General features: G+C 41.8%; 1 protein-coding gene across 1 annotated transcript in view; it reads left to right on the top strand.

Moving 5' to 3' along the window:
- TANC2 (tetratricopeptide repeat, ankyrin repeat and coiled-coil containing 2) overlaps positions 1–27439 on the top strand; it is a 190794-nt gene that overhangs the window by 35792 nt on the left and 127563 nt on the right. The window lies entirely within an intron of this gene.

Raw genomic sequence — 27439 nt, 5'->3', positions numbered from 1 at the left:
CACAGCTGCTCCTCCCAGCTCGCCCAAATAACTTCGTCATATTCCACCCAACTCCTCCATATGCCCTCACAGCTCCCTCAGCCCCCCATCCCTTCATTTCCCCTATCGTTATCACCACTGGCCGTGGGGAAGAGAATGAAGGGGAAACTATATCAATGACTGCTAGACTTCATCCCTCATTTGTCTAATATTTTAAGTTCATCCAAGCTGATGGCCATAACCACATAGATTGAAAGTAGATTCCATCGTTTCACTATGTGCTGTGTGAAAAAAGCACCTTCCAATATTTGGCTGGATTCTAGTATCACAAGAGAGGGAGAAAACCTCTGTCTACTTTCTCTGCACCATTTTATAATATCATACACTTTTATCATGTCCCCCCCACTCTCATTTTAGAAAAACTCCACCTGTTTTAACCTTTCCACATAGGGGAGTTGCTGCAGCCTTCTGATCATTTTGGGTTGCCCTTTTCTGAACCTTTTTCCAGAAGAAGAGACTAGATTTATCTGGCATTACCCAACTCATCTGTAAAGGTTTTAGGTTGCTATTCTATGCATACTTAACTGAGAATTAAGTTTCATGGACTGCTGTGGGACATGCATAAACATACACATGATTGCACAGCTGGAAACACAGACTTAATGCGGACTTGACTTTTGGTACTGCAGGAATAATAATAATAATAATAATAATAATAATAATAATAAATTTATTTATACCCCGCCCTTCCTAGCCAAGGGCGGGCTCAGGGCGGCTAACAACCAATTATAAAAACAAGTTGAATGATTACAACTTAAAAACAAGATTAAAATACATATTATTAGTGATAATATGACAATCTGGTGATCTGTACAAAAAAACCAAAAAACCACTAGCCATTATCTTGCTTCCTGATGTTAGTTAGGCTTCAACTATGTTTCTTTTAAGCACACAAACTGAATTAGCATTAGCAGTCTAAATTTAAGTATGCTCCACTGAGTGAAAAGCCAGCTTTTTTATTTTTCTGCCACTGTTGCATCAATAATTCTGACATTTAATTAAATTATTTGATTTCTCCCTCTGCACTTTTCTGACTCATACTTAAGTATACATGACTCATCTGATCATATAACAAATCCTAAATGTATTCTGTAATCTTCACGGTTTATTCTCATACTGATCACCGGTCTGCCAGTGTTGTTATAATTAAAGGTAGGGGAAAGATATAAAGCCTTATATGTGCTACTGCTGCACTGGTGACTTAAATTTATATTCATGGAAGGTTTGTGAGCTCTGTTAAACAGCCTCTTAAGAACCCTTCTTTCCTGTACCTTCACTGATAAAGACATTTCAAGATTTTCAACTTGAAGAACTGGAATTTCTAGATTAAAGGGGAGAATGATGGGAAGGGCAATTATACAAATTTATAACCTGCTTAGAAGTTTATCAAGTAAGCAGTGTACAAGTTTTGTTAAGTAAAATACTTCAAAGAACAGTGGAGAGTGTAAAACCAACTAGTATTGATCCTTACAGGTTGTAATGGTGAAGTCAGCAACAGATGGAGTGCATTGCTCCCAATATGTTCTCACTGTTCGATATGCTATGCTCATTTGGCTCTCATTTTAAAAAAGCTGGAAACTAGAAGTTCCCCTCCTTGGAGGCAGATTTTTTTACTTGCTCTCTAGTGGGAATGACAGCCATTCTTCTGTTCAGGTGCTAGTGATGAAGACAACAGCTATGGAGTATGTTGCTTCTGTCAGCTCCCAAAGCGCCAGACACTAAGCTTGGGCATTGTTCAGTCTTGAAAAGAGGGAAGCTTGAAGTATCCTCCCCCCATGCAACAGATTTTCAGCCTGGCATGTTTCCTTCAAGAATTTGAGCTGCCGTTTCCGGCATGTGGTAGTGGTGCAGGCACAGCTAATGCAGGCTCCCTTAACCTCAGCCCTCCAGATGTTTTGAGACTACAATTCCCATCATCCCTGACCACTGGTCCTGCTAGCTAGGGATCATGGGAGTTGTAGGCCAAAAACATCTGGAGGGCCGAGGTTGAGGAAGCCTGAGCTAATGGAACATACTTCTGCAGCATTCTCCCTGTCCTGCATGCTGTGCTCAACTGCTTCTCATACTTAAAAAGGAGGGAAATTGGAAGTTTCCTTCCTGAAAGATACTCATGATCATAAAATATAGTGAACACTGAAAGTTAGATATAAAGTTTAGACTGACACTTATTGAGGTGGAAGTCCACCTGTATTTAGCCTCACTTGAAGATCAGGGTCTAGCTCCCTGTACAATGGGCATCTAGTGGCTATCTTCTTATTTAGTAAAGTGCAGGGGTACCCAGACCTATCCTGTGCATTCAGAGCATGTTGAAGGGTGATGCAAGGCCAGGTGGCAGGAAACCCGTACCTTATGAACTGCTCAACAAAGTACATCAGGCCTTGGCCTCAGATTTGAGATCATCCTGTTCCGGGCTGTTCTATCCCTAACATTGTTTGGGGCCCTTTGTATGGGGGAATATGTGACAGAAAGACAGGTCACACAAACAACGTCTAAGTGATGCCCATCTGTCAGGGATGCTTCAGTTGTGATTTTGTGGAGGGTGGACTAGTTGATTATGACTATGATTCTATGATGTGGTATTGCAGCTGAAGGCTGTCACCCTCTATGTAAGATTCTCAGAGTCAGGTCAGAGGAGCTGGGGCAACACTGTTTATTTCTTTGTTTTAAAATTTTATATATGGATGTTTTATGATGCCCTATATTTCTAATGCCTAATAAATGTTTGGTTAAGTAAGTAAGTAAGTAAGTAAGTGAGAACATCTGGAGAACATTCCTAATAAATTTTTGAGAAATGGTTGAGGAGTAAAAAAAATTTGACTCTTACTATTCCTAAATGGACATATAACTTGTTGTCTGTTTTCTTAGAGAAGAGAAATGTGTTTGGTAGTATCTTGTGACTAACTTTTCTGAACATAAGGTAAAAGGTAAAGGGACCCCTGATCATTAGGTCCAGTCGTGGCCGACTAACAATATAATGAAAACAGATAAAACAGTTACATGTGTAAAAACAGGTTAAACAACTGGATAAAGTGGTACCTTGGTTTACGAACTTAATCTGTTCTGGAAGTCCGTTCCTTAAACCAAAGCGTTCTTAAACCAAGGTGTGCTTTCCCATAGCGGCGGGAGACTCAATTTACAAATGGAACACACTCAACATGTTCTGCTTCCAAGGCAAAGTTCACCTACTTCCGGGTTTACAGCGTTCTTAATCCAAGTTGTTCATAAACTAAGCTGATCTTAAACCAAGGTAAGGTAAAGGTAAAGGGACCTCTGACCATTAGGTCCAGTCGTGGCTGACTCGGGGGTTGCAGTGTTCATCTCGCTTTATTGGCCAAGGGAGCCGGCATACAGCTTCCGGGTCATGTGGCCAGCAGGACTAAGCTGCTTCTGGCGAACCAGAGCAGCACATGGAAACGCCGTTTACCTTACTGCCGGAGCGGTACCTATTTATCTACTTGCACTTTGACGTGCTTTCGAACTGCTAGGTTGGCAGGAGCAGGGACCTAGCAATGGGAGCTCACCCCGTTGCGGGGATTCGAACCGCCGACCTTCTGATCGGCAAATCCTAGGCTCTGTGGTTTAACCCACAGCGCCACCCGCAGCCCTTTCTGAACCTAGTTATTGTAAAAAAGCATAAGCTGTGGTTGGCAACAGCCTACTTAACCATATGTAGTATTGGAACTGGAGACAGCAACATGATAATAGGATAGAGGAAAGACTTTCAGCCTTTCCACCTAGCCTAGTGCTGTGATGTGGATGCAAGTTGCCCCATTGTGAATCATTTGGTAAGCAGGGAAGGGGTGCTAACCTGCGTCTCAGTTGATGTGCACGAATCATTGAGGGGTTTTTTATGGGGGGGGGGCTTTATGACCTGTATGTGCATATGAGTGTGGGTTAGCCACACCCCTACTGGCATGTGGACCCTGGAGGGTTGTCCAATAAGTGAAAGTGGCCCTTAGACTAAAAGAAATTAGCTACTTTTCCTGCTCCATGTGTCTACATGATTTGCCGTTCCTCAGAGCTAACTCTTAAGTCCTGTCACACTTTCTCCAGGGAGATTAAAACGATCATTTACTGGTTTCTTGGTGTTCTTGCTCTTTGTACCTGATTTGTGATCATTCAGTCTTTGCCTTAAGGACCATTTAGTCTTTGCCGATGGACACATGAAGCATGAAATTAAGTTTACTATAGCCTGAGATGTGTAGGTGTAAGGACCATTGATGTGATGGATTTTCATATCTACTCGGTTTACATATGGCTGATATTTGCAAGATTTTGTTCATAAACTAGAGAAGATGTGTTTGTCCATGGTAAGTAGTATTCAGGTTATGGGAGCGTTTGTCTGTATGCCAGCAGTGGTGTGCCTCCTGCGGTTTCTCTGAGAACAGGATCATTCCAGAAAATAGGTTGTAGTTTCCTTATGAAGCATTTTAAGATGCCCAGCAGTGAGCTGCAGGTAATAATCAACAGGAGGTCTGTCTTTTCGCTTGTGGTGCTTTTATGTTGAAGTAGTTTTCTTCTGAGAATTGAACTGGTCATTGAAATTTGGAGAAAGCTTATTTCAAAAGGTTCGGCTGGTTGTCACAACTCAATAGATATGAACAAATGTGGTTGTAGCGTAAGGCTTGGTTGTGTTGTGTGGCTTGTATAAAACGGATCTTACTGTAAAGGCATAGGCGAATGTGTAATGCTCACTTGGCTTCTGATATAAGCAGACTTGAAGCCCCACATACCCTGTTCATCAAATTGTGGTAACAAGGAAATTAATGTTCAAGGTGGAGTAAATAATGCTCAGATTGATAGTAAGATGGAAAGAACTGAAGGTAGGATGGAACATCTTAGGTGACACTTCAAAGTGGGTCCATATTAGTCATGGTTGGTTTATTTATATACCACATTTCCCACAGATTTGTGCCAAAAGTGGTTAATTAGGCAAATGTCGTTGATTTAGTTAAGGTATAATAGTGGGGCTGCATAGCAGCTAGCTGGGAATCTTTCTAAATCTGCCATTAAAAAAAGATTAGTGTATTGAGGGGGCATACGTGTACCTATTGCAGTAACTTGCAATAGGTATAATAATGAAGGTATAATTTATCATGAATTTAAAGCAGTATGTATCTTCTGAATTTTGTGGACTTGCAGAACGCCTGTATACCAGGTGGGTCATTATATTTTATAGTAGTTTCCTGTGTTGTTATTATAAGTGGTTGATACTGTTAACGCTTTTTGTCTTTGGCTAGACTTCTGTGTCATCTCTATAAAAGCTTTGCTTCTTCACACTATTGCATATCAGTAATAATCACTGTAATCCAGAAAATATAATCTGCATGTGGAAATCAGCCTTCTCCCTGCGTACTTGGTATACTGGATGTATTAAAAACAGGCATGTGGTGGGATATGCGCATGTATTTTGGGTAGATATATGTAAATACATTAGACCAGGCTTCCTCAACCTTGGCCCTCCGAGTTGTTTTGGCCTACAACTCCCAGGATCCCTAGCTAGCAGGACCAGTGGTCAGGGATGATGGGAATTGCAGTCTCAAAACATCTGGAGGGCCGAGGTTGAGGAAGCCTGCATTAGACACTGGTAGTGCACCCATAACTATGTGCCATTCTATAGAAATATATTTGTGTGCATACTTGTATGCAAGTTTGTGTACTAGAAATTTTGCTTCTTGTAAACAGACTTATTTTGCTTCTGCAACTCTCCTATGAAAAAACATATTGCTTATATACCATTGTAGAAGTAAAAAAAAATCAGTTTTTTTATCCCTTTAAGCTTACTAAATTTCAGCTTATCAAAGAGAACTAGCAATAGTTTTTTTTGAACCAGTTTGAAATTTTGAAAACCGCTAGCCTGTGTAATTTCTAATCTACAGGGAAATGAGAACTGCCTAATTTAATACTATGCAAATGAAGTTTCACAGAGTTACTTACCACAGTCAACTGAAATATTATGTGATTAAAAATGCGTGGGAGGAAAATGGGACTTAATTTTTTTTAATTTAAACCTTACTTTAGAGGAGAACATATGATTTTCAAAACTGAAGCCAAATGGGTGTAGGTCTGATTAGTGCTTTGGAAGTGAGACTGCCTAGAAATTCCATGTGGACTGCCTTAACTTCCATGGAAGAAGGGCAAAATATAAATGGATTTAAAAGAAAAAGAAAAAGAGAGAAGATATTTTAGCATTATTTTTCTTTTCTTTTTTCAGTTGCATGGAAAGGTTGTGTTTGCATATAACCTGGCCTTGATTGGTACTGATAACATGGTGGGCTACAATAGTAATTATGAACAACAATTAGTAAAGAAGAAAAATCTTTAAAACTTCAGAAAAGACAACCAAATAGAAGAGGACTTAAAAAGTCACTGATTAAAGACCTAAAACAGTTGGGTAAATGGGTATTATCTTCACTTGGCGCTGAAATGAGAACATTGTTGTCTCCTGGCATACCTGTAAAGGGGAGGGGGCATTCTAGAAATGAGGCAATATCACTGAGGCTGCATTAACTGAAACTGATCCCAAACAGCATGAGTTGAATATCTTCATTGACTCTATATCAACAGCAGTGTTAAGTTCAGTGAGAATATTAGTGACTTTATCCACAAAAAGTGCCTCACAGATTTGTTGCAGCAGGCTTCTTATGGTTATACCACCTCCCTATGCAGGCCTGCTTTCACCACCTGGAGGTGTTACGCTATTTGGCAGAACTTTGGTGGACTTGAGATGCAATGCTGTCAAAAAAGTGAGCTTGATTTGCTGCAATCCCTGCCGCAAAGTAGGCACAATAATAAACCCTTGTATTTGATCATCGTTAATCTGAGACTTGTGTCATTTGTGTTCTAGCTGTCATCCTGCTTGCTTCATAGGCCTGTAGTTGCCCAGAAAACCAGAGAGCCATAATAATAATAATAATAATAATAATAATAATAATAATAATAATTTATTTGTACCCCGCCCATCTGGCTGGGTTTCCCCAGCCACTCTGGGCGGCTTCCAACAAAGATTAAAAATACATTAAAATGTCACACATTAAAAACTTCCCTGAACAGGGCTGCCTTAAGATGTCTTCTGAATGTCAGGTAGTTGTTTATCGCTTTGACATCTGCTGGAAGGGCGTTCCACAGGGCGGGCGCCACTACCGAGAAGGCCCTCTGCCTGGTTCCCTGTAGCTTTGCTTCTCGCAATGAGGGAACCGCCAGAAGGCCCTCGGCGCTGGACCTCAGCATCCGGGCAGAATGATGGTCAGGAGAGTCAGGCTCCACCCTGCAGGAGAGAATGATTGGGAATGATAACGTCAGTAGCCCTTTGAAACAATCAGATGGAACATTCAGACTAAGGCTTTCACAGGAGTACCAAGCTTGCCAGTTAGAAACTCCTTTAGAGCATTCAGGAATCCATGGAATTACATCAGGAATAATCTTGGGTCCCTTTTGTAGGTGTGCTCTCTTCCCTCCCCATATCTTACTGTTAGAAAGTTCTTCCTGATTCTTAGTTGGAATCTCCTTTCTTGTAACTTGAAGCCATTGGTTATCGCATCTCCTCTCAGTCTCCTTTTTTCCAGGCTAAACACACCCAACTCCCTCAACTGTTCTTCATCAGGCTTGGTTTCTAGACTCTTGATCATCTTGGTCGCCCTCCTCTGTACACGATCCAGCAGAATAGAGTGGTACTATTAACTTCTCTTGATTGGGATGCTATACCTCTGTTGATGCAGCCTAGAATAGCATTAGCTTTTTTGCTGCTGCATCACACTGTTGACTCTTGTTAAACTTGTGGTCTACTTAGATGCCTAGATCCTTTTCACATGTACTACTGACAAGGCAGGTGTTCCCCCCAAACCCTGCTCATATTTATGCATCTGGTTCATCTTGCCAAAATGTAGAACCTTGCATTTGTCCCTATTGAAATTCATTTTGTTAGTTTGGGCCCAGTTCTCCAATCTGGTAAGGTCACTTTAAATCCCGATTCTGTAGCATTGGCTACCCCTCCCAGTTTGGTGTCACCTGCAAATTTGATGAACAACTTCATCAATCATCACTGCTCACCCCTAACTCCAAACCATTTATGAACAAGATAAAAATTATAGGTGACTTAGGAAACCCAGTCAGATGGGCAGGGTATAAATGATAAAATTATTATTTATTATTATTATTATTAGGTTCAACATAGATCTTTGGGGTGCTTCACTTCCCTTGTTCCTTCATTGTGAGAACTGCCATTTATTCCTACTCTCTGCTGCTTTTTCTATTTCCTGATCCTTAAGAGGATCTGTCCCCTGATTTCACTGTAAGCAAGTGGTTCAACGATACTTCCATCTGATTATCATGTAAGCACTCCCAGTTAAGTCCAGTAGAATGGGTGAAATCACCCGCTATTAACTATATTCTGCTGCTTCTGTCCATTCCATCATGTTGCTGATATAGTGGGCATATCAGGGTGGAGAACCTGAGGCCTAATGCAGACCTCCAGGTCTCTCTATCTGGCCCTTGGAACTGTGTCTTGGCCACACCTCTTCCCCAAGTCATATATCTCACTGGCTCTTCTCAGCACCCTCAAGTGCTTTTTCTTGTAACTTGAATCCATTGGGTCAAGTCCTCCCTTCCAGAGCAGCAAAAAACGAGCTTCCTCCATCTTCCATGTGACAGCCCTTGAGATATTTGAAAATGCTTATCATATCTCCTCTCAGTCTCCTCTTTTCCAGGCTAAACGTACCCAGCTTCCTCAACCGTCCCTCATAAGGCCATGGACACTACCTCAGCATCCATCTGTAGGGCACCCATAAGTGGTGGACACGATTCTTTTGGGAGAGGGTTGCAGTTCCCTCCGAAACACATAAAAGTCCAAGCTCTCAGTCTATTGTTATCTTTACTCATCAGATCTTACCTGGATTGAGCTGCAGTTTCATTGGCCTCTAGACAGTGAAACTTGAGACACCTGTTTATATTGATCTCACAGCTAACTTGATTTAATGACCAGGAGATACAGTGGTGCCTCGCAAGACGAAATTAATTCGTTCCGCAAGTCTCTTCGTCTTGCGAGTTTTTCGTCTTGCGATGCACGGTTTCCCATAGGAATGCATTGAAAATCAATTAATGCGTTCCTAGGGAAACCGCCTTCAGACCTCTTCTGAAGGCTGGGGGAGGGGGACAAGGGCTTTTCTTCCCACCCCCAGCATTTTAAAAAACCCTGGGACAGCGGAGGACTTCTCCGCTGTCCGGGCGATCTTAAAATGCTGGCGGGTGGCATTTTAAAATCGCCCCGGGACAGCGGAGGACTTCTCCGCTGTCCGGGGCGATTTAAAAGCCCCTGGGAAGGCAGGCAGGGGGGACAAAGACTTTCGCCCCCCGCCCGCCTTCAGAAGGTGTTCCCGCCCCGCCGCCCGGCTTCGGAGGAGGTCCGAGGACAGTGGGGAAGACGCGCTGCGCTTCCCCGCTGTCCCGGATATTTCCCTATGGGCTGTCGTCTTGCGAAGGAAGCCCATAGGGAAATTCGTCTTGCGAAGCGCCTCCAAAACGGAAAACCCTTTCGTCTAGCGGATTTTCCGTCTTGCGAGGCGTTCGTCTTGCGAGGTACCACTGTATAGATATATGTTACCAGACACCATCATCCAAAAAGCCAGATGACCTCTCCCAGGTACTTTGCTGTCTGGTCCTTGGAACTCTGCCCAGGCCATACCCCTCTTTGGCCCTGCTCTGCCCCCCCCCCCCTTCAACTGGTTTTACCTAACTGGATTGTGTCCTTTCACTGTGATACTACATTTTGCTTGCCTGGATGAAAGATGGAGACTGGTGTGTTTGTGTGACCACACCCACTTTTGCCACACTCATCAGTGGTATGTGCTGTTTGTGAGGTTGCCCGTGAAGGAATCAGACTGGAAATGGCTTCCTACTCTTGCCTTACAGACTACTGTCACACTACCAATTCCCAGATATAAAAGGCCTCCCTCACACTAAGGGCCTAACCACATTCATCTCTGACTTTGGCACATTCAGTTGTATAGACTCTAGGTGTAGTAATTTGAGAAAAGACCGATAGTAACCAACAAAGCATGAGGACCCTTATGATCTCCTGCTCTTGCTACCTTTGAAGTTGCCATTGTTGGCAATGGCTCACTGCTCACAATAGATTTCAGAGGAGAATACTCTTGCACACTGGAAATAGCTGCCAAGCAGCCAGGTACCTGTTGTCCTTCATAGGGATGGGGCTTCCTCCTTTGATATATGTTGGTTCCAGCATGGTCCACCTCCTTTCTAGCAGTAAGCAAATAGACTTGGGGTAGTATCAGTCATTATGGATGTTAAGTGCCTCTCCCTAGTCTTCAGCTTTTCCAGCTGCTGCTCTTCTGCAGCTTTTCTTTCGATAGATGGATTTTTAATTGAATTTGTAAGCTGGCCTGGGACCATGATATGTAGAAAAATGGGATAGAAATTGAATGAGCGGATGAATGAAATGAAAGTTAAGAACAAATGCCTTAACTACCTGATGACCAAAATAGAAGAGCTATCCTGATCTTTCATCTCCCCCTGTTCTTTCAGTGTCCTCTTCTGAAATCACACTTCGGTTAGCTATGATTGGGATTTATTGCACGTCTGATTGCAGCTTTCGAGTCTTCAGGTTGAGGGGAAAAGCAGAATTGCTTCTGTAGTGGACTCTATGTTTTCTGTCCTTGCAAGAACAAATTATGGAAAATCTTGGTAGGAGAGCGAGCACATTTTGTAACTTCAACCATTTTACTGTACCAAGCATTTTGCTAGATAACCTCCCACCACCATACGGTTTTATAGCTTTCACAGATGGTTTTGAACAGTATTATGAAAGATCTTGTGCCAGATTTTAAGAATATCACCCCTGTAGTCTAGGTTTTTTTTTACGCTTCTTGGTTAAAATTGCTTTTTGAGCATTCAGCAACCTATAAAATGAATGTAACCTGTAACATTTCCGAACAGTTTAGGTTGAGTTTGTTCTTTGTTATTATTGGAGAGATTTGGATTCAAATCCTACCTCATCCACAAAAGCACACAGGCTGATTTTGTGCCAAACACTATATTTCAGTATATGGTTGTAAGGATAAAATGGAAGAGACCATGCCCAAGGCCCTTGGATGAAAGGGTTGTTATAATTTTATTTTGCCGTTTCTGTAAGAAACTCGGGCTGGTACACATTATCTTCTCCCACTGTATCCTCACAACAAACCTGTAATGTAGCTAAGAGATAGTGACTGACATCTTTCAACTTTTGTGACCTGGGCTGGCATTTTAACCCAGGTTGTCTCAGTCTAAAAGTACCTACTACTACTATTCCATGGCTGTCAAAAATTGTAATGCCTTGGGCCAAAACCTACTAGAAACTGAGAATTGTAGAGTTGGAAGGGACCTAAGGGACGCGGGTGGCGCTGTGGGCTAAAGCCTCAGCGCCTAGGGCTTGCCGATCGGAAGGTCGGCAGTTCGAATCCCCGCGGCGGGGTGCACTCCCGCTGCTCGGTCCCAGCGCCTGCCAACCTAGCAGTTCGAAAGCACCCCCGGGGGCAAGTAGATAAATAGGTACCGCTTACCAGCGGGAAGGTAAACGGCGTTCCGTGTGCGGCTCTGGCTCGCCAGAGCAGCGTTGTCACGCTGGCCACGTGACCCGGAAGTGTCTGCGGACAGCGCTGGCCCCCGGCCTATAGATGTGAGATGGGCGCACAAACCCCAGAGTCTGGCAAGACTGGCCCGTTCGGGCAGGGGTACCTTTACCTTTACCTTAAGGGTCATATAGTCCAATCTCCTGTGATGCAGGAATCTCAAGGGCAGTGATAATGAGAAGCAACAGAATTAATTCCTTCATGATTCCAGTCATAAGTGAATGACTACCATTGGCCCCAATGAGAAAGAAAAAAGGGTTGCGGCTGAGGCATTGTTCATTTGTATGCAAAATCTATACCTATCAAGCTGTGGGGATTCCATTTAGGCATTATATATGTATTTTATTTTCAGAATACCTTGGGATGAATTGTATTATTTTGCAAGTGTCCTTGAAGTATGGGAGTTCCTCTGCCATCCATCCAGACATTTTAAACACTAAAGCTGTGTATTTTAAAAACTACAGCTTTTAAGAAAACGATGGTCATTGTAATGCAAAAAGCTTAGAAGAGAGTGTGCCTTTAAAGTAACTTCATGCGGTATGGTAAAATATGCATAATCTGTATGCATACACAGCTGTAATTGTCTGGCCTTCGCTATTGGTTTAGATATCAGGACATGCATTGCCATGCTGCTGCTTGATATGCATCCTGTCTCCTTAAGTTGAGATTTTGCCGTGAGCATCCTAAGGGGGGTGCTGATTTACTGTGACGCAATGGGTTAATGAAGAATGAAAGTAGAGCGCAGACATTCTACTGAGAAGACGTAACAGCTTGCCTGCAGCTGTAGGGCTCTACGTAGGCACCTGTGAGTCTCAGTGTGTTTAATGCACAGACTGCAGTATGAGGCTAGCACTGACATTTGCTGACTCCAGTATACTCCTTTGCCTGCTGTTCTGCCAGCTTCTGCACCATCCAGAAGACAGGCAAAATGGTGCAGTGTGTGAGAGGCTTCCTTAAGAAACAATAACCTTCAGTATGATGCAGAGGTAGGTTTGCAATGCTGTTTAGCTGCACAGAGAGGGGGAGAGCAAGAGGAATTTGCTTTAGCAAAAGCATTCTGATTATACTAACCTATTTAATCCTTATTTTAGTTACAAGGATTTAAATATTGCAAATAAAATAACATTTGCATGCCAATAGAAATAAAATTGACCATATTACTTACATGCATTATGCAGTATATACTGGTTTTCCTTGTTTTTAAGAAATATTTTTATTCTTATATCAAGCTGTATTCTGTAGCTAACATTACAGCAAGCTTCTTTTAGTCACAAATTATTTTCAAGTGAGGGAGGCAGGAGAAAAGAATAAAGTTTTATTTTATAATAGAGTGGAGGATTCTCAGTTGAGATGGCAGAGGAGGAAAACACGCAGTGGAAAATGAATGCTACACTTGCCACTTTATCTTTTATTGATGAATGCAATACCCTGTTAGGTTTGAATTGCAAATGGTCAGCATTAAAAATAGTGCCTTTGTCTGACTGTTGATCAGATTGATCCTGTTGGAGACAGGGAGGGATATAAAAGAACCACGAAGAACCCGAGAAAACAAACATTTAAGAACAGTTGGCTTATGCTTTATATTTTTTTGCTCAGAACATTGTATGTCCAAGATAGCTTTAGGTTATTAGATTGATATGAAGATACAACAACCGTACAAACATTTTAATAAAACCTGACACAGAATGATACCTGATTGCGACATACTATTTGTTAGCTTTTAAAGATGGATTTTATGTTTGTTTTTGAGCAACCTACTTTGGCATGACTCAAGCTTTGGTCGCTGGATGCTAGTGATTAAGGAGCATGATAAGAAGGTTAAATTAACTGGCCACACCTGGGCATTTGGGGGCATTTTAAACTCTGATATTGTAAGTTTATAATTAAGTTACTCCCACAAAAAGTGGGAGTGAGAAACGTTTTAAGCAGTGCTGTGTTAACTGAAGGGAAAAGGGATCATACAGATTGCTGTCCTTTGGTTAAAGCAGAAAACCTTTGCTTAAAGAATTGCTTCTGTCAGTGTACCTCAAGATAAAAACCTCTCATATACATAGAAATGGTGTGGTTCTATGGATTATGATTGTGTGCAAATTACCCAACATGATGATTGCGTTCATGGAATAAAATGGTTACACAGGAGAAGAATGGAAATTAAATGGAGATGCAGTTTAATGCAGTTTTGTATGTTAAGAAGTACAGGCCTGAATGTCACCCATACTGAATACTGGTACTATTTCATTTTCATCCTCTTATTTTGAGGAATGGAAGGCTTTCCCCTTACGTTTCAGTAGCATGTTGCTGCTGACCGGGTAGTCACTGGTGTGTTTCAATTGTAATCATGTTATTACTTGAAAGCAGCAAATTATTTGCCAGAGTTACATATGCTTGCTCTACCTACTAAGGCTTAACCATGTGATAACTTCTGGACATCTTAATGTCTCTAGAATGTTATATAATGCTGATGGAGTGATTGCAGATGAAATGGAGTAATATGATTGGTTCTGTAATAGGATACAGTAACAGTGGGAAGTGTTATACCTTTCTGATTCAACCTCACCTTCAGCATGCTGGTGAGAAACAATCATTACTGTTAATTTTTAAAGTTAAAAAATAAAGATGAATTGCAGTGAGAGATGTCTTGAGCTGTTTCCTTTAGAGAGCAGCACGTTTTGTCTGGATCAAGAGGTACTCTGTTCTTTATTGTGTAGTGAATATTCATATATTATGCTATGCTCTTTGAGTTGGTTTGTTAGACAAATGATTGCGCTATATATTTTGACATACAGGCACTTTGCAGTTTGCAGGAGGAGGTGTGGGCAATCGCTTAAAAATGGGATGTAAAATTTTACGTTCGTGACAGATTAGCTGAATAAAACCGTGGGCCGTTAGCTTCAAAATTGTTTAAATTTATCTTTAAAAAGGTGTAATTTTGGAGATCATTGACACGCCTTGTAATTGGCATTCCTACAGCAGGCTATTGCAGTCCAAGCAGGTGGAGAATAAGCAGTCTTCCTTCGACTGCTTATTAGGTCAGAATAATGTATGCTGGCCTTGATATATTTATTACTTATTGCAAGCTGATGCAGTGAAACACACTTCTTGCTTTATTAAATGTATGACCATTTCCTTTTAACCTAAAATATTTAAAAGGCTAATTATACTCTGAAGCTTCTTGTTGCAAAAGGTACCTGTTTTGAGATAATAGAATTTAAGCCTTGTTTTTGCTTGTGTTTCAGAGGCTGCAGAATGTAGATGGCTGTGCAGATAAGAGTTGCAGATAAAATGGGATGTTGCAGTGTTAGAAGCAAAATATATTCTGTTATGTAAAATATTTGTTGCTATGTATTGTTTTAGCACTTACATTTCGTGATCATCTGGTATGCTAATAGAGAGGTAGAATAGAGACATCTGCTTGTTAGTCTTTCATGCTCAAAACAAAATGGCTGGTGACTCCCATTGCTGCAAACTGCAGATGAAAAACTGGCTGCAATTAAAATATATTTCCAGTGAAAGGTGAAAGCACAATGATTTTGACTCGATGTTTGGTGCCAGTTGTTGTTTGCAGAGAAGAAGAGTAAAACAGTAGCTTCTTATTAGAGCAAATTTGCAGGCAAATAGCCTGGGCTGTGATTTCTAAACAAAGTTTTAAATGCGAGATTACATGCCAGATGAGTATTTTTAGTTCCGCTTTTGCATGTGTTTATTATCTTTTTTAGAGCAACTAATGTTTCCATTTATTTAAAATAAAATATCATTTAATTGCTGCATGTGAGGTGCCTCAAATAAAAGCAAATGAAGTTCAAGTTTCTTAATACGCAGGCTTAAAAATTTATCTTAGGAGGGGGAAAGGCTTTTCATGTGTGTACTCAAAGCATCTTTAGGGGAGCAGCTGTTATGGGTTTAAATGTAGGAAAGTGATGTTACAGAAGATAATTCTCAACTTTCTGGGATACAAGGAATTGTCCTTCTAGCCCCTTTTTCTAAAGTGACAATTCCAGACATGACTTTTCAATTTCCAGCTGGCTGTTAATTGAATATATAGATCCACTCCCACAGTGGAAGTCACTTGTCTGCTCTGACCCAAGCAAATGCAGTCTCTGTGTGAAAATGATTTGGTCATGCCACACCCAGCAGCTTCTTAAGGCATACATAACTGTGTGGCAGTCTATGCACACACAAACACCATTTATTTCTGTCCACAGCAATATGCGCAGAAGCTTCTGCTGCCCCAGGACTGTCATTCTCAAGATGTAGCGTATTTTGACAGTGGGCTAAAGAGATTCCCTTCCCCTGCCCCCAATAGTTATTCTCCTGATGGCTATCGGAAATGTATTGATGATCCAATTTAATTTACATAGCAGCAAAGAGCTTCATCATCACATATGTGACTATAGAATCAAAGAATAGTAGAGTTGGAAGGGATCATGAGAGGCCATAACTCAGTGGTAGAGCACACTAGATGCCGAAGGTCACACATTTTATTCCTGGTATCTCCAGTGAAAAGGATTGCAGATAAGAGACTTGGGAAAGACCACAGGCAGCTAGTTTTGACTGAAACCGCTCTGAATAGGTTGGAGGAGGTGGAGCAGCAGCTTGTACCCATTTTTCACCCCAGAACAAATATATTTTGATATAGTGCTTACCACATTTAGTCATATTTGATTGATTGATTGATTGATTGATTGGTTGGTTGGTTGATTGGTTGGTTGATTTTTTTACAGCCTCCCATCAAGAACTATTTCCTGAGCAGCTTACAACAAAACCATATTAAAATACAACATATGACACTTAAATGCAACAATAACCAGTAACGGACAGAAAAAAACCCTAGCCCCCTCTTAAAAAACAACCTTAAACACAAACAACATAAAACAATTTGTAGCTTGGATTTAAAAATAAATAAATTGAAAAGCCTGGGTGAATGAAAATGTCTTAATCTTGGTGCAGAAAAGACCAGGAGGCTGAAAAGCAGGGTAAAAATGTTACCAAAAAAATAGCTAGACTGCAGGGTGATGTATGGTCAGAAGCAGCAGGGTGCAGGAAGTTGAAGCGAACCCCAGAAACCCTTGGAATTAGTGTGTCCCTAGATACTTTGCACCGTTTTAGAGGACTCTGGACACATTTGAACTTTTCACAGGGCAATGGCTTCAGCCACAACTTGGGTGTACTTCCTTCCAGCATATCTTGTGTGTCCCCTGTTCCCGCTTGTTGTTGTTTAGTCGTGTCCAACTCTTCCCATGGACCAGAGCATTTCAGGCACTCCTGTCTTCCACTGCCTCCCGCAGCTTGGTCAAACTCATGTTCGTAGCTTCGAGAACACTGTCCAACCATCTCATCCTCTGTCCAGCCACTGGGGAATGGGGGCTGAGATTTGCCACCAGGATTCAACTGCCAGCCCTAGAATAAACAGTACTGGACTGGCTAGACCCGGTAGTCTTAACAATTATAAGACAATTGATGTTCAGGATAATAAAAAAGACAGAACATGGGGGGGGGGTTACATGCTTATTTATTTGCAGATCTAAATTTAGCAAGGTGGATAATGTGCAGGATTAATACCTCTTGGTTCCATTTCTTGTTTTTTTCTTATGGGCCTTCCACATTTTAGGGTAGAGTCTATAGCTCAGTTGCAGAGCACATGCTTTTGCACGCAGAGGGCCCCAGTTCCCTGTCATTTCCAGTTAAAAGGTTTCAGATAGCAGAGCTAAGAAACATCTCTTCCTCTGACTCTGAGAGAGAGCCCTGCCAGTCAGAGTAGACAATCCCTGGCTGGCTGGAATATTGCTCTGACATTATCAGGCAGCTTCAAATTATACTGCTAGTGATACTGAATTAGCTATTCCAGGTGGCTGACTTTCTAAAGAGGAAGAGGTCCCTTGTTTGCAGCTCATCTCTTTCATGAGATGCTTTGAACTGTTCTGTAAATACACTGTTATATTTACTGCTGTTATTACCGTGTAGTTAATACAATTAACTCTGTGATGGCTATAGGTGACTTTTTCTCATCAAGCTCCTGTCATATTAGTTTGTTTACATAATCTGCTTTTCTAGACAAGGGAATGGGAATCCAATGAGCAAGGAGCTTATATGAAATCACTGGAATTGTTTACCTTTAAGCATGGTTGATCTTTTACTTTCAAACAGCTGACTCCCCTGCCATATCTCAAAAACAATATTTAACTCCCCGGCGTCTCAAAAGCAGTGTGCCTTGCAGCTTCAGAGCTGCTGTTTTGGGCAAAGCATGTCTAAGGCTGCAATCCTATGCACACTAAACGGTGACTAAGCTGAAATGAATACAAAAAAAACCCACCTTCTGAGTTAACGTGCATAGGATTGTACTGTAAAACACACTTTTGACTATTTGGCAAGTGAAAAAAGATTTTGAGAAGTTCATTTGCAAAACCATTAAGATAAACAGAAGCAGGGAAGCAACCGGGGAAGCAGCTGGGCCATGAGATAGCAGGTGGGAAGATAAACATTGCAGAGAATCCAAATAAAATATTTCTGTTCATTGAAGCTAACAGGAGTTTTCCCTTCTTGCAAACAGCAGGTGGGTCAGCCAGGTCTGGGACTGCAACAGGGTTCAGAAGGCTAAACCTCCTCTACCCTGATGTCGGGGTCCCAATCAGGACTGGAGATCTGCATGGGCTATTTGTGAAAGCAAAACCCTGCACTTAGAGGCAAACCACATAGTTAATGTAACATGTAGTTTGCCCCTTAGATGCCAGGGATAAACTATTATTTTACTTGTTCTGCTTATTATGGATAACTTGCAGCTTGTTCAGCTTGAGGATGGTATTTTGAGCTTCCCAGGGTGGACCTGTGCTCAGAAAGGCAGTATATAAATAATTTTACATTGAAGGATGGCGGCTAACTACGTGTACCCTTTACCTCGTTCTTTCTGGTTAATTAAAGCTGCCAGAACTAGCTCCCGTACATAGGGTGGAATTCAGTGTTGCACCATTACAAATGTCTTGCCTGTGCAAACATTTTAGCTTGACAGACAGAACAATCTCACCCTCCTCACACTCTCTGTTCTGGGTTATCTCCTGATACCCTCCTCGAACCATGGGGGAAGGGCAGAAGGGGAGAGGGGGAAAGCCCCACTGCGCAAGTGAAAGTCCTTGTTCATGGCTCAGTTGAGGAGACTCCTTAGGTGAATCTCACTCTTAGACAGTGGAGGTAGCCAATCTTCTGCTCAGCTGGTGCCTCTGCATCTCATCTCCGGGTGTTTCTAGATGAAACTGATTATTTTAGACCTTTTATGATCTGAGTTCTAACTTTGTTTGGGGATAGAAAATGACTTCCAGAGAATCCCAGCAGCAGCACCCCAGCACAACCCTAGTGACTTGCACTGAGAGATGGACTGAGAACATGCCAACATGTTGATTCTTGTACACCTCTCAGCAGCTTTTGATACCATCAACCACAGTATCTTTCTAGGTCACCTTGTCAGGGTGGGAATTGCTTTTACATTGTTTTATGTACACATTGCACATACTGGACACACCTCTCACCACAGAAATTGGGCTTGAAAGAACATTTTGGCAAGCCTAATGCCTGGGGGCAGCAGGAAGAATGAGTGTGCATATGCAATGGTTGTCATGTTTCTGTGCATGTGTGTATGGTGCCTACAACAATTTCTCTGGTTTGCAAATGTGCTCATGGGTTCCAAAAGATTGGTGACCCATTTATGGAAGGATGTTCCCAGAAGGTTGTGCTGGGAAACTATTGTCCTTTTATGTGGTTGTCTCTGTCTTGTACCTCATACTGATTCACATCGACATGAAATTTTGGCCAATGTCATCCAGAGGTTAGTCTGAATAGTTACGAGCATATTTTCCTCATCATTGTAGGGAAGCACTGAAAATTTTGAACTAGTGTTTGGAAGCAGTTCTGGTGTGGATGAGGGCAAACAAACAAACTTATTTCAGAAAAGCAGAGATACAGTGTTGATGGTAGACTTCACTGGTCTGGTTGGAAGTATCTGTTTTTTTCCTGGCTCAAATTAAAGTACTAGAAATGACATTGAAAGCTCTAAAAAGCCTGGGATCATAAGGACCATATTCATCCATTTGAATCTTAAGATAGGCATCAGAGGTCCTGCCATTTTTCCTTACCGATAGCTGGAAAACGCGGACAGGGCTTTTTTGGTAGTGACACTATAGCTGAGCATTTTCCAGGAAAGTCTGATAGCCTTTCTCTTTTTTCCATTTTTAGAGGGCAATTATGTATGCTTTTCTTCATTTTTTGCTGCTTTTTAATGCTGCTGCATGCTTTTAACTTGCATGATTTTTATATTGCATTGCTTTTCTATTAATGATACCGCTTCAAAAAATAAATATGAAAAACATTTTGTAAATAATTGAAATAAATTGTATTCCAACTTTGTTTTCTAAGTGGCAATGAGAGGTCAGGAAAGGTCAATATATGGGTTTTAAGTAATAGTTGGGGTTTTTTCCAGATGCTTTAAGTATGACTATAGAATAGAGAGATTATTTTCTTATTGTTATCAGGCTTCTAAACTATCCCAAAATAATGTTCAGGCAAACATGTTGGCAAAAGATTCCTGCATTGCAGGGAGTTGGATTTTCCTTCCAACTCTATAATTCTATGATTCTGTGTTGCAGAAGATGCTGAAGAGAGCATTTGTGCTCATGTCATGTAAACCAGGCACCCATGAACCTTATAGCCTTACAGTTTGTAACACTCATTTTTATTTTAAAAAACAATCTGTCCCACCCTTCTAATGCATATGTATTGCTTAGTGTGGCTTATACAGATTATTCTCTGTTTTGGACAGGGTTGCAGTCCCCCTGAAGTGTTTGGTTGGTAGTCTGAGGGTTCTCCTTGATCTTTTTTTGTCACTTGATCACTGGGGGTATAAGTAACCTCCATGCAGACTTCTGCATTTTCACCTGCCACATTCATGGTGCCCAACGTGCTGCTGCTGCTGCTCTCTGGTGAGCATGGTAGACAACCAACCTCCCACTCATGTTTGAGTTTGCAGAGGCAGGTGGGGATCATACTACCAGATCCCCGGTTTGTGGCAGTTTTTGCCTCCCTCTCTAGCTGCAAGGTTAGGAGGAAGGCAGGGGGTTGCTCGGGTGATTGTAGAAGAGACTCCTGCTGCATCTTCTCTCCAAACAGCCAAGCCAATGAGGGACTATGGTACTTCCTTAGCTGTTTGGAGGAGAGACATCCAACTGTTCTGGAGGGAAGCATCCAGCCAGCATACCTTATTGCTCTAAGTGGCCAACCTGCCCTGCAGGACTCAAACCAGCAAGCTGCTTGGGAAGACTGGACACAGGCTTCATGGTCAGGCAAAGAGTGTAGTTCCTGCTCCTAGGGGCCTTTACATGTGAGCTGTGCAGAGGGGAAAGGCACAGCATGGGGAGAAAAGAGAGTGGAAAGTTATTTCAAAAGGGGTTGTTGAGAGTGGGGCAGCAAAGGAGAAATGCTAGGGGAAGCAGCAGAGCTGAGCAGCTGGAGAGAGATGTCATGAAGAAGAGAAAGAAATGATGGAGGGAAAGTGGATGGGCGAGAGAGCAGAAAGAGGAGTGGTCTCTCCTAGACTGAAAAGACCTGCAACAGACACTGCTATTCAGTTAGCAACAGCTGATGGACTTTGTTTATTTATTTATTCCTCAAATCTACTGTTGCCAGGTAACCAGGAGTGATTTGTGTTGAGTCACTGTGGAGTGTGTTAATTGTTCATTAATTGTTAACAGTTTTTATTCTTATGAGATAAAGAAAGACTGTTATAATTCATTAGACACTTAGAGTGATTGCCAATCTGCCCCTCCTTATCTTCATTACAGAACCCTGAGGCATTAGAGGAGGAACCTGGTGACCACAATTTTTGACTTGGGCAAAAATTGTAGGCCTTTGCCTCTGTTGAACAGAGTTCCTCTTACCAGCTTAGGCTTGCAGTTGGAATACCAGCCTATCTAGACAGCAGGAGCATGTCCTTAGTTATTCATGATCCAGTAACCACCAGATTTGGAGTACTATAATGCATTATAAATGGGACTTCCATTGCTGATGGTAGCTTACTGGGACTGGGTGTTATGTATGTTCATATTATATTGGTGCTCCATCCACTGCACAGACTTCTGGTCTATTTCCATACTTAATCCAAAGTGCCAGTTTGAGCTTTTAAGGCCTTGACAATTTGAGATCAGGATACTTTAAGAATCTCTTCTCTTCATATGCATCTGTCCAGACTGTTAGGATCTTCATCTGCCTTCTGTTTCCAGCTGTCCTCATTAATTAAAGTGTAGTGTGTGGCTTCTGGTGAACATGCCTTTTCTGTACTGGGGCCCTGACGATAGAAGGGTCTTTCTAGCGAAGCTCACCTGGTGCCCAGGAATCTTCACTTGGTCGCAAGAGGCTGATAGTCAAAATGCAAAATGCTCCTGGTGTCTGGGGAATTTCGAACACTGTTTTGGGCTATGATTCTACACTGTGGAAAGAGCATGCGAGTTTTAGATGAAAAAGTGGGGGGGGGGGACAACTATAAAACCCATAAAGCACAGCTGAGGAATACCAAGGCCTCATAATAAATGATTAGCTCAGTTTTGGTAAACCATGGTATGGAATTCTTAAGCACAAACAAGTAACAAATACCTTTCAACATATAAAGATTTATTCCTCTCAGCACTGAGCAATTGAAGCCACTTAGAACTAAAATGGGACAACATACCAGCTCCTGAAGAGACCATCAATGGCCAGAGATAACTACAGTGGTACCTCAGGTTAAGAACTTAACTCGTTCTGGAGGTCCGTTCTTAACCTGAAACTGTTCTTAACCTGAGGTACCACTTTAGCTGATGGGGCCTCCTGCTGCTGCCACGCCGCTGCCACAAGATTTCTATTCTCATCCTGAAGCAAAGTTCTTAACCTGAGGTACTATTTCTGGGTTAGCAGAGTCTGTAATCTGAAGCGTCTGTAACCTGAAGCTTCTGTAACCCGAGGTACCACTGTATTGGACACACTTTTCCTCACTTGACCTGGGAATGCTTAAGAAAAACCTGTGTGCTCTGAGGGAATGTGGAAGCTAGGAAGCCCAGGCCAGGGAGCTTGTGCCAGCAGTTCTTGAACAGACCATTAGTTGGCCTAAGAGGACTCTGTTGCTCTATATTTAATAAAATTTATTTGTCTTAGTATTTTAAGACCAAACTGCGGGAGGCAGTGGAAGACAGGAGTGCCTGGCAGGCTCTGGTCCATGGGGTCATGAAGTGTCGGACACGACTAAATTGTATTTAAATTGCAGATAATGAGTCTATCATAGAAAACACATCAAAGATTCCTTGGCACTTAAATACAAGCAAACCTCTTCTGACATGAGCTTTCATTTGCAAGCCCCTACTTCAGGGACGCGGGTGACAATGTGGTCTAAACAACAGAGCCTAGGGCTTGCTGATCAGAAGGTTGGCGGTTCGAATCCCTGCGACGGGGTGAGCTCCCGTTGTTCGGTCTCTGCTCCTGCCAACCGAGCAGTTCGAAAGCATGTCAAAATGCAAGTAGATAAATAGGTACCGCTCCGGCGGGAAGGTAAATGGCGTTCCCATGCGCTGCTCTGGTTTGCCAGAAGCGGCTTAGTCCTGCTGGCCACATGACCCGGAAGCTGTACACCGGCTCCCTCGGCCAATAAAGCAAGATGAGCAGTGCAACCCCAGAGTCGTCCACGACTGGAACTAACAGTTGGGGTCCCTTTACCTTTACCTATGCAGTTTTTTATAGTTCTGACACTGAGATTAATCTTTTGTTGTCATCAGCTGCAGAAGTATATGGGTGGGGAAGTTAAGTTGCTTCCTTAAAACTGAGATAATCGGTTGGTTATGTTTTCCTGGGGACAGGATTTTGGAAGACAGGGCTGCATCATGCCTGTTAAGTGAGTACACACCTGTTAAGAGAAATAGTATCGAACTCAGTAAAACTACTACTCATTTCCTCTCTATTCTGTATGTGAATAACTCATAATCTATTTGTTAAAGTAGCGATACCCATAAAGCTGCTTATGGCTTAATTTTGTTCTTCTTTCCTTAAGAGCCAAATGAGAAATGGCATTACACCATCTTCACTTAGGTGTGGGAGACAGGGGTGCCGTCTCACCCTTAGGATTGTGGGTGCCCGCTACCGCAAGGTGTACATGTGACGTCACATGCATACGCATGTACATAATAAATTTAAACAATTCTTTAAAAATATAGTTAAAAAGACTCTTCTTAAAAACCTAAAAACTCCCTTAAATGAATCAAGTCTTCAAAAAAATTATATGATCTAAGAAAGTCTTTAAAGGAATCCTTCCAAAAGAATTTAAAAATTATAATGTAGCACCTTAGAGACCAGCTGAGTGGTTTTAGGCATAAGCTTTCGTGTGCCTGACCCCCACATTTATATTATTATTGTGGGTGCCCAAGCACCCACGGGACCCTGCAGTTAACTCCTATGGTGGGAGAGATAAGAAATGCCGGGAGCTCTAGAAGGAATTGTGAGACTGAAGTCCCTAATGTAAGGTATGAGTTGGAGGGGCACCAGATCTATAGCCTGGAGACTGTGTATTGATGTTTTCGTGGGAAGCTCCACTCTGTCATTTCTCCAGCAGATAGGAAAGCGCCACCCTTCCACCAACAAGGTGAACACAGCCAGAGATTCTTTGCAAACAGATTTCCTTCCAACAACAGGAAAAGGCTGAGTTGTCCCAGTTCCTAGAGTTGCCCAGATGTGGCTCATCTTTGTTTAATGCAGTTCCCTGTTGCAGTGTATTTCTCCTCCATGCTGAAGGAACCTTGCCACAACTATATGCTTGTATTTTACAGATTACTGCTTTGACAAAAAATAAACTAAAATATATGCAGTAGAAAAGCATCTAAAAGATATAAACACAATTTCTGTAGCAGTTTTATAAAAAATACCCAATAGCAAATGAGTGAACTGCATTGTTCATTATATTACTATCATGCCCACCTTTAAAGAAACATGAGCATAGGAGGAAGGGAAGCATAACAACAACAACAACAACAACAATTTATGCCCCACCCATTTGCCTGGGTTTCCCCATCCACTCTGGGCAGCTTGCAACAAAATATTTAAAATACATTAAAACATCAGTCATTAAAAACTTTCCTAAACAGGGCTGCTTTCAGATGTCTTCTAAATGTCAGATAGTTGTATATTTCTTTGACATCAGATGGGCGGGCGTTCCACAGGGCAGTTGCCACCACTGAGAAGGCCCTCTGCCTTCAGAGGGATTGACTATACTATAGATACTATCAGATCAGAGGAAGCCAAAGGAACTCAGGAATTCAGCATATGTGACTGTAGCAAAGCAGTTGGTTGATAGCTTTTATGATAGCTTAGCTGATTGTGATCATGGACAAACAGCAAGGCAATTGGACACCAGCTCCATGACACACCAGATACGCTTCATATTAGATAAATTTTCAGACTCCTTGGATTTTTCATTTCCCGTGGAGGCATTTGCTTCCAAGAGCATAATTGTTAAGGGCTATGGAGAATTTCTGTCATTTGGAGTTTGGATGTGGCATTCTCAAATCCACTGTTTGTACATGCTGTTTGACCTTAGTTTTCCCTTGAGTAATACTTGTCACAAATGAATCATTGACTCATACAACCTGTGCTGAATTTAATTTGATCAGCCTTGTACGTAAGAACTCCTTGCAAGCAAGTGCATGGAATTAATTCTGTGCAGGCAAGTGAGCAGGCTGGCATAGGAAGGAGAGATTTCTCAGTCCCTTCTCTGCTATCCCACCAGGTAGAAAGCTTTTTTTAATTTTTGCTAGTCTTCTAAGAGCTCTTAAAAAAACAGGCTAGTAACTTTTCCGGCTTGATATATAAGACTCAATTAGACATGCCACTGTACTATTCTCCATTCTATTATGTGCTGTACCAATAATACCTAGAGAAGTCAGGGAGCAAGGAAGACTTTGACCAGCCAGAGGGAGGAGCTGGACAGTGATGGCGCTGGAGGCAGAGGGGAAGGGCACAATCTTGTCACAGAGAGCTAGGTGCCACCTTCACTGGGGCATCAGATACACCCACTCAGATGAGTATGGATGGGTGTGCCTTGCAGATCCATAGGGAAAGAGAATCTCGTGAACTCGCTCATCTTTAAAAACTTGGCAAGAGGTGTGTGCCAACTATTGGGACATCTTTGTAGCTTTTGTTCAGTTGTGACTTCTGGACCTTGTGATGGCTGCTGAGGTTGTACTGCTATGAGCCTGAATGAAGATCTCTTCCTTATTCTCAAGTAATAGCTGCTCTCATGGCTTTGGACGGGAGCACGACAGTGGATAACCTCAGGCCTGGAGACCACATATGGTCCTCCAGACCTCTCTATGTGTCCCTTGGAACTCTCATGCGGTGACACCCATACCTAGCACTTTTTTTGAGTGCTTCATGCTTGCCTCAATGGAGAATAGAGAGGATTGTGAGTGTGTGAACAAACTAGGCTAATACACAAAGGTAAAAATTTACATTTACTCCTCCCTATTTTGTCTCTGGCCCTGCCTACCAGTTAGCATTTATCCCCTGATTGGCTGAAAAAGATTCTTTACCCCGGCTGTAGCAAAATCCCAAAAATCCTATAGAGACATCAGCAAAACAAATAAGGACTGCCAACCTATGAAATGGCTTTTGTGTTACTCATATCATATGCCTTTTAAATAATAGATTTTTGATTAATTGATGGTGAAATAAATTTATGGGAGTCTTTCTGAAGTACGTGTAAGTGATTTTGCAATTTAATACGCAAACTGCCTTCTCTTAAATCTGTTCAGAGATCTCACCTTATTCAATGAAACTAACGTAAGTGTGCCTAGAATTGCAGCCAAAACTACCATTTGGTATTAATTGTCTTTAATTCCCTATTTTTGTAAAATATCCAGGTTAAAGCGGTGTTTGAAACTCTCATTGTTCTAGGCGCATTTTGCGACTGGGAGTTTCATTAGCGTGAGCAGTTGCTGATCCTAGGATTTCAGATTGAAACTGCAGTGTGTAAGGAAAGGAGGACTTTTTCTGCCTCCCCCACATCCAGCTATTCTCTGAAGGCTATAGAAGAGACCCTCGTAATAATATTTTGGGGTGGGTGGGTAGGGGAAAGACTAGACCATGTGCAAAATGAACATAATATTTTAGCTGCAGTTCATTCATTTTCAGCTTTGTATTCTTGTTATAAAAAAGCGTGCCTAGACATTCCGTTGTTGTGCCCATAACCTAGGTTGAAGGTGTCATATCTCAGTTTCTAACACTGCATCAAAGTAGCATTGACAAATAAAGAAGCATGAGCTAAAACTGCTTCCCAGCAATGAGTCTATCAAACAAACTGATTTAAGTTTTGTATCTTTTTTTCTTTATTGATCTCCAATTGATGTTTGGCTTGACAGTAACATGATTTTCAGAATTTTAAGTGTTTACTCCTGTAGACACCTTCTAGACTTGGAATGGTGGCATCAAATATATTTGGGGAAGGTTTCCAAGGAGAATCTAAGGCCTAACTTTCTCTGTGGAAGTAATTTAGCATTGGGTATCTCACTCTTAAGTGTGTGTGTGTGTGTTTGTGACTCTTGCTTGGGCAGACTTAGATTTTTAAGGCTATGTGGTAGTGAATATCACATTTGGCATGGAACGCTTCAAGTGTGAAGCCTGTCCTGATACTATTATCTAGTATTGTCTGCCTCCTTTGCTTTTTCATTTGTAATTAAATTTATAGTTTATATACTTAATATAAGCTTCAGCTAGCTGTTAATGGC

This window comes from Podarcis vaucheri (assembly GCF_965113315.1).
Source record: "Podarcis vaucheri genome assembly, chromosome: 13".
Lineage (NCBI taxonomy): Eukaryota > Metazoa > Chordata > Lepidosauria > Squamata > Lacertidae > Podarcis > Podarcis vaucheri.
This window is presented reverse-complemented; position numbering and strand designations above follow the sequence as displayed.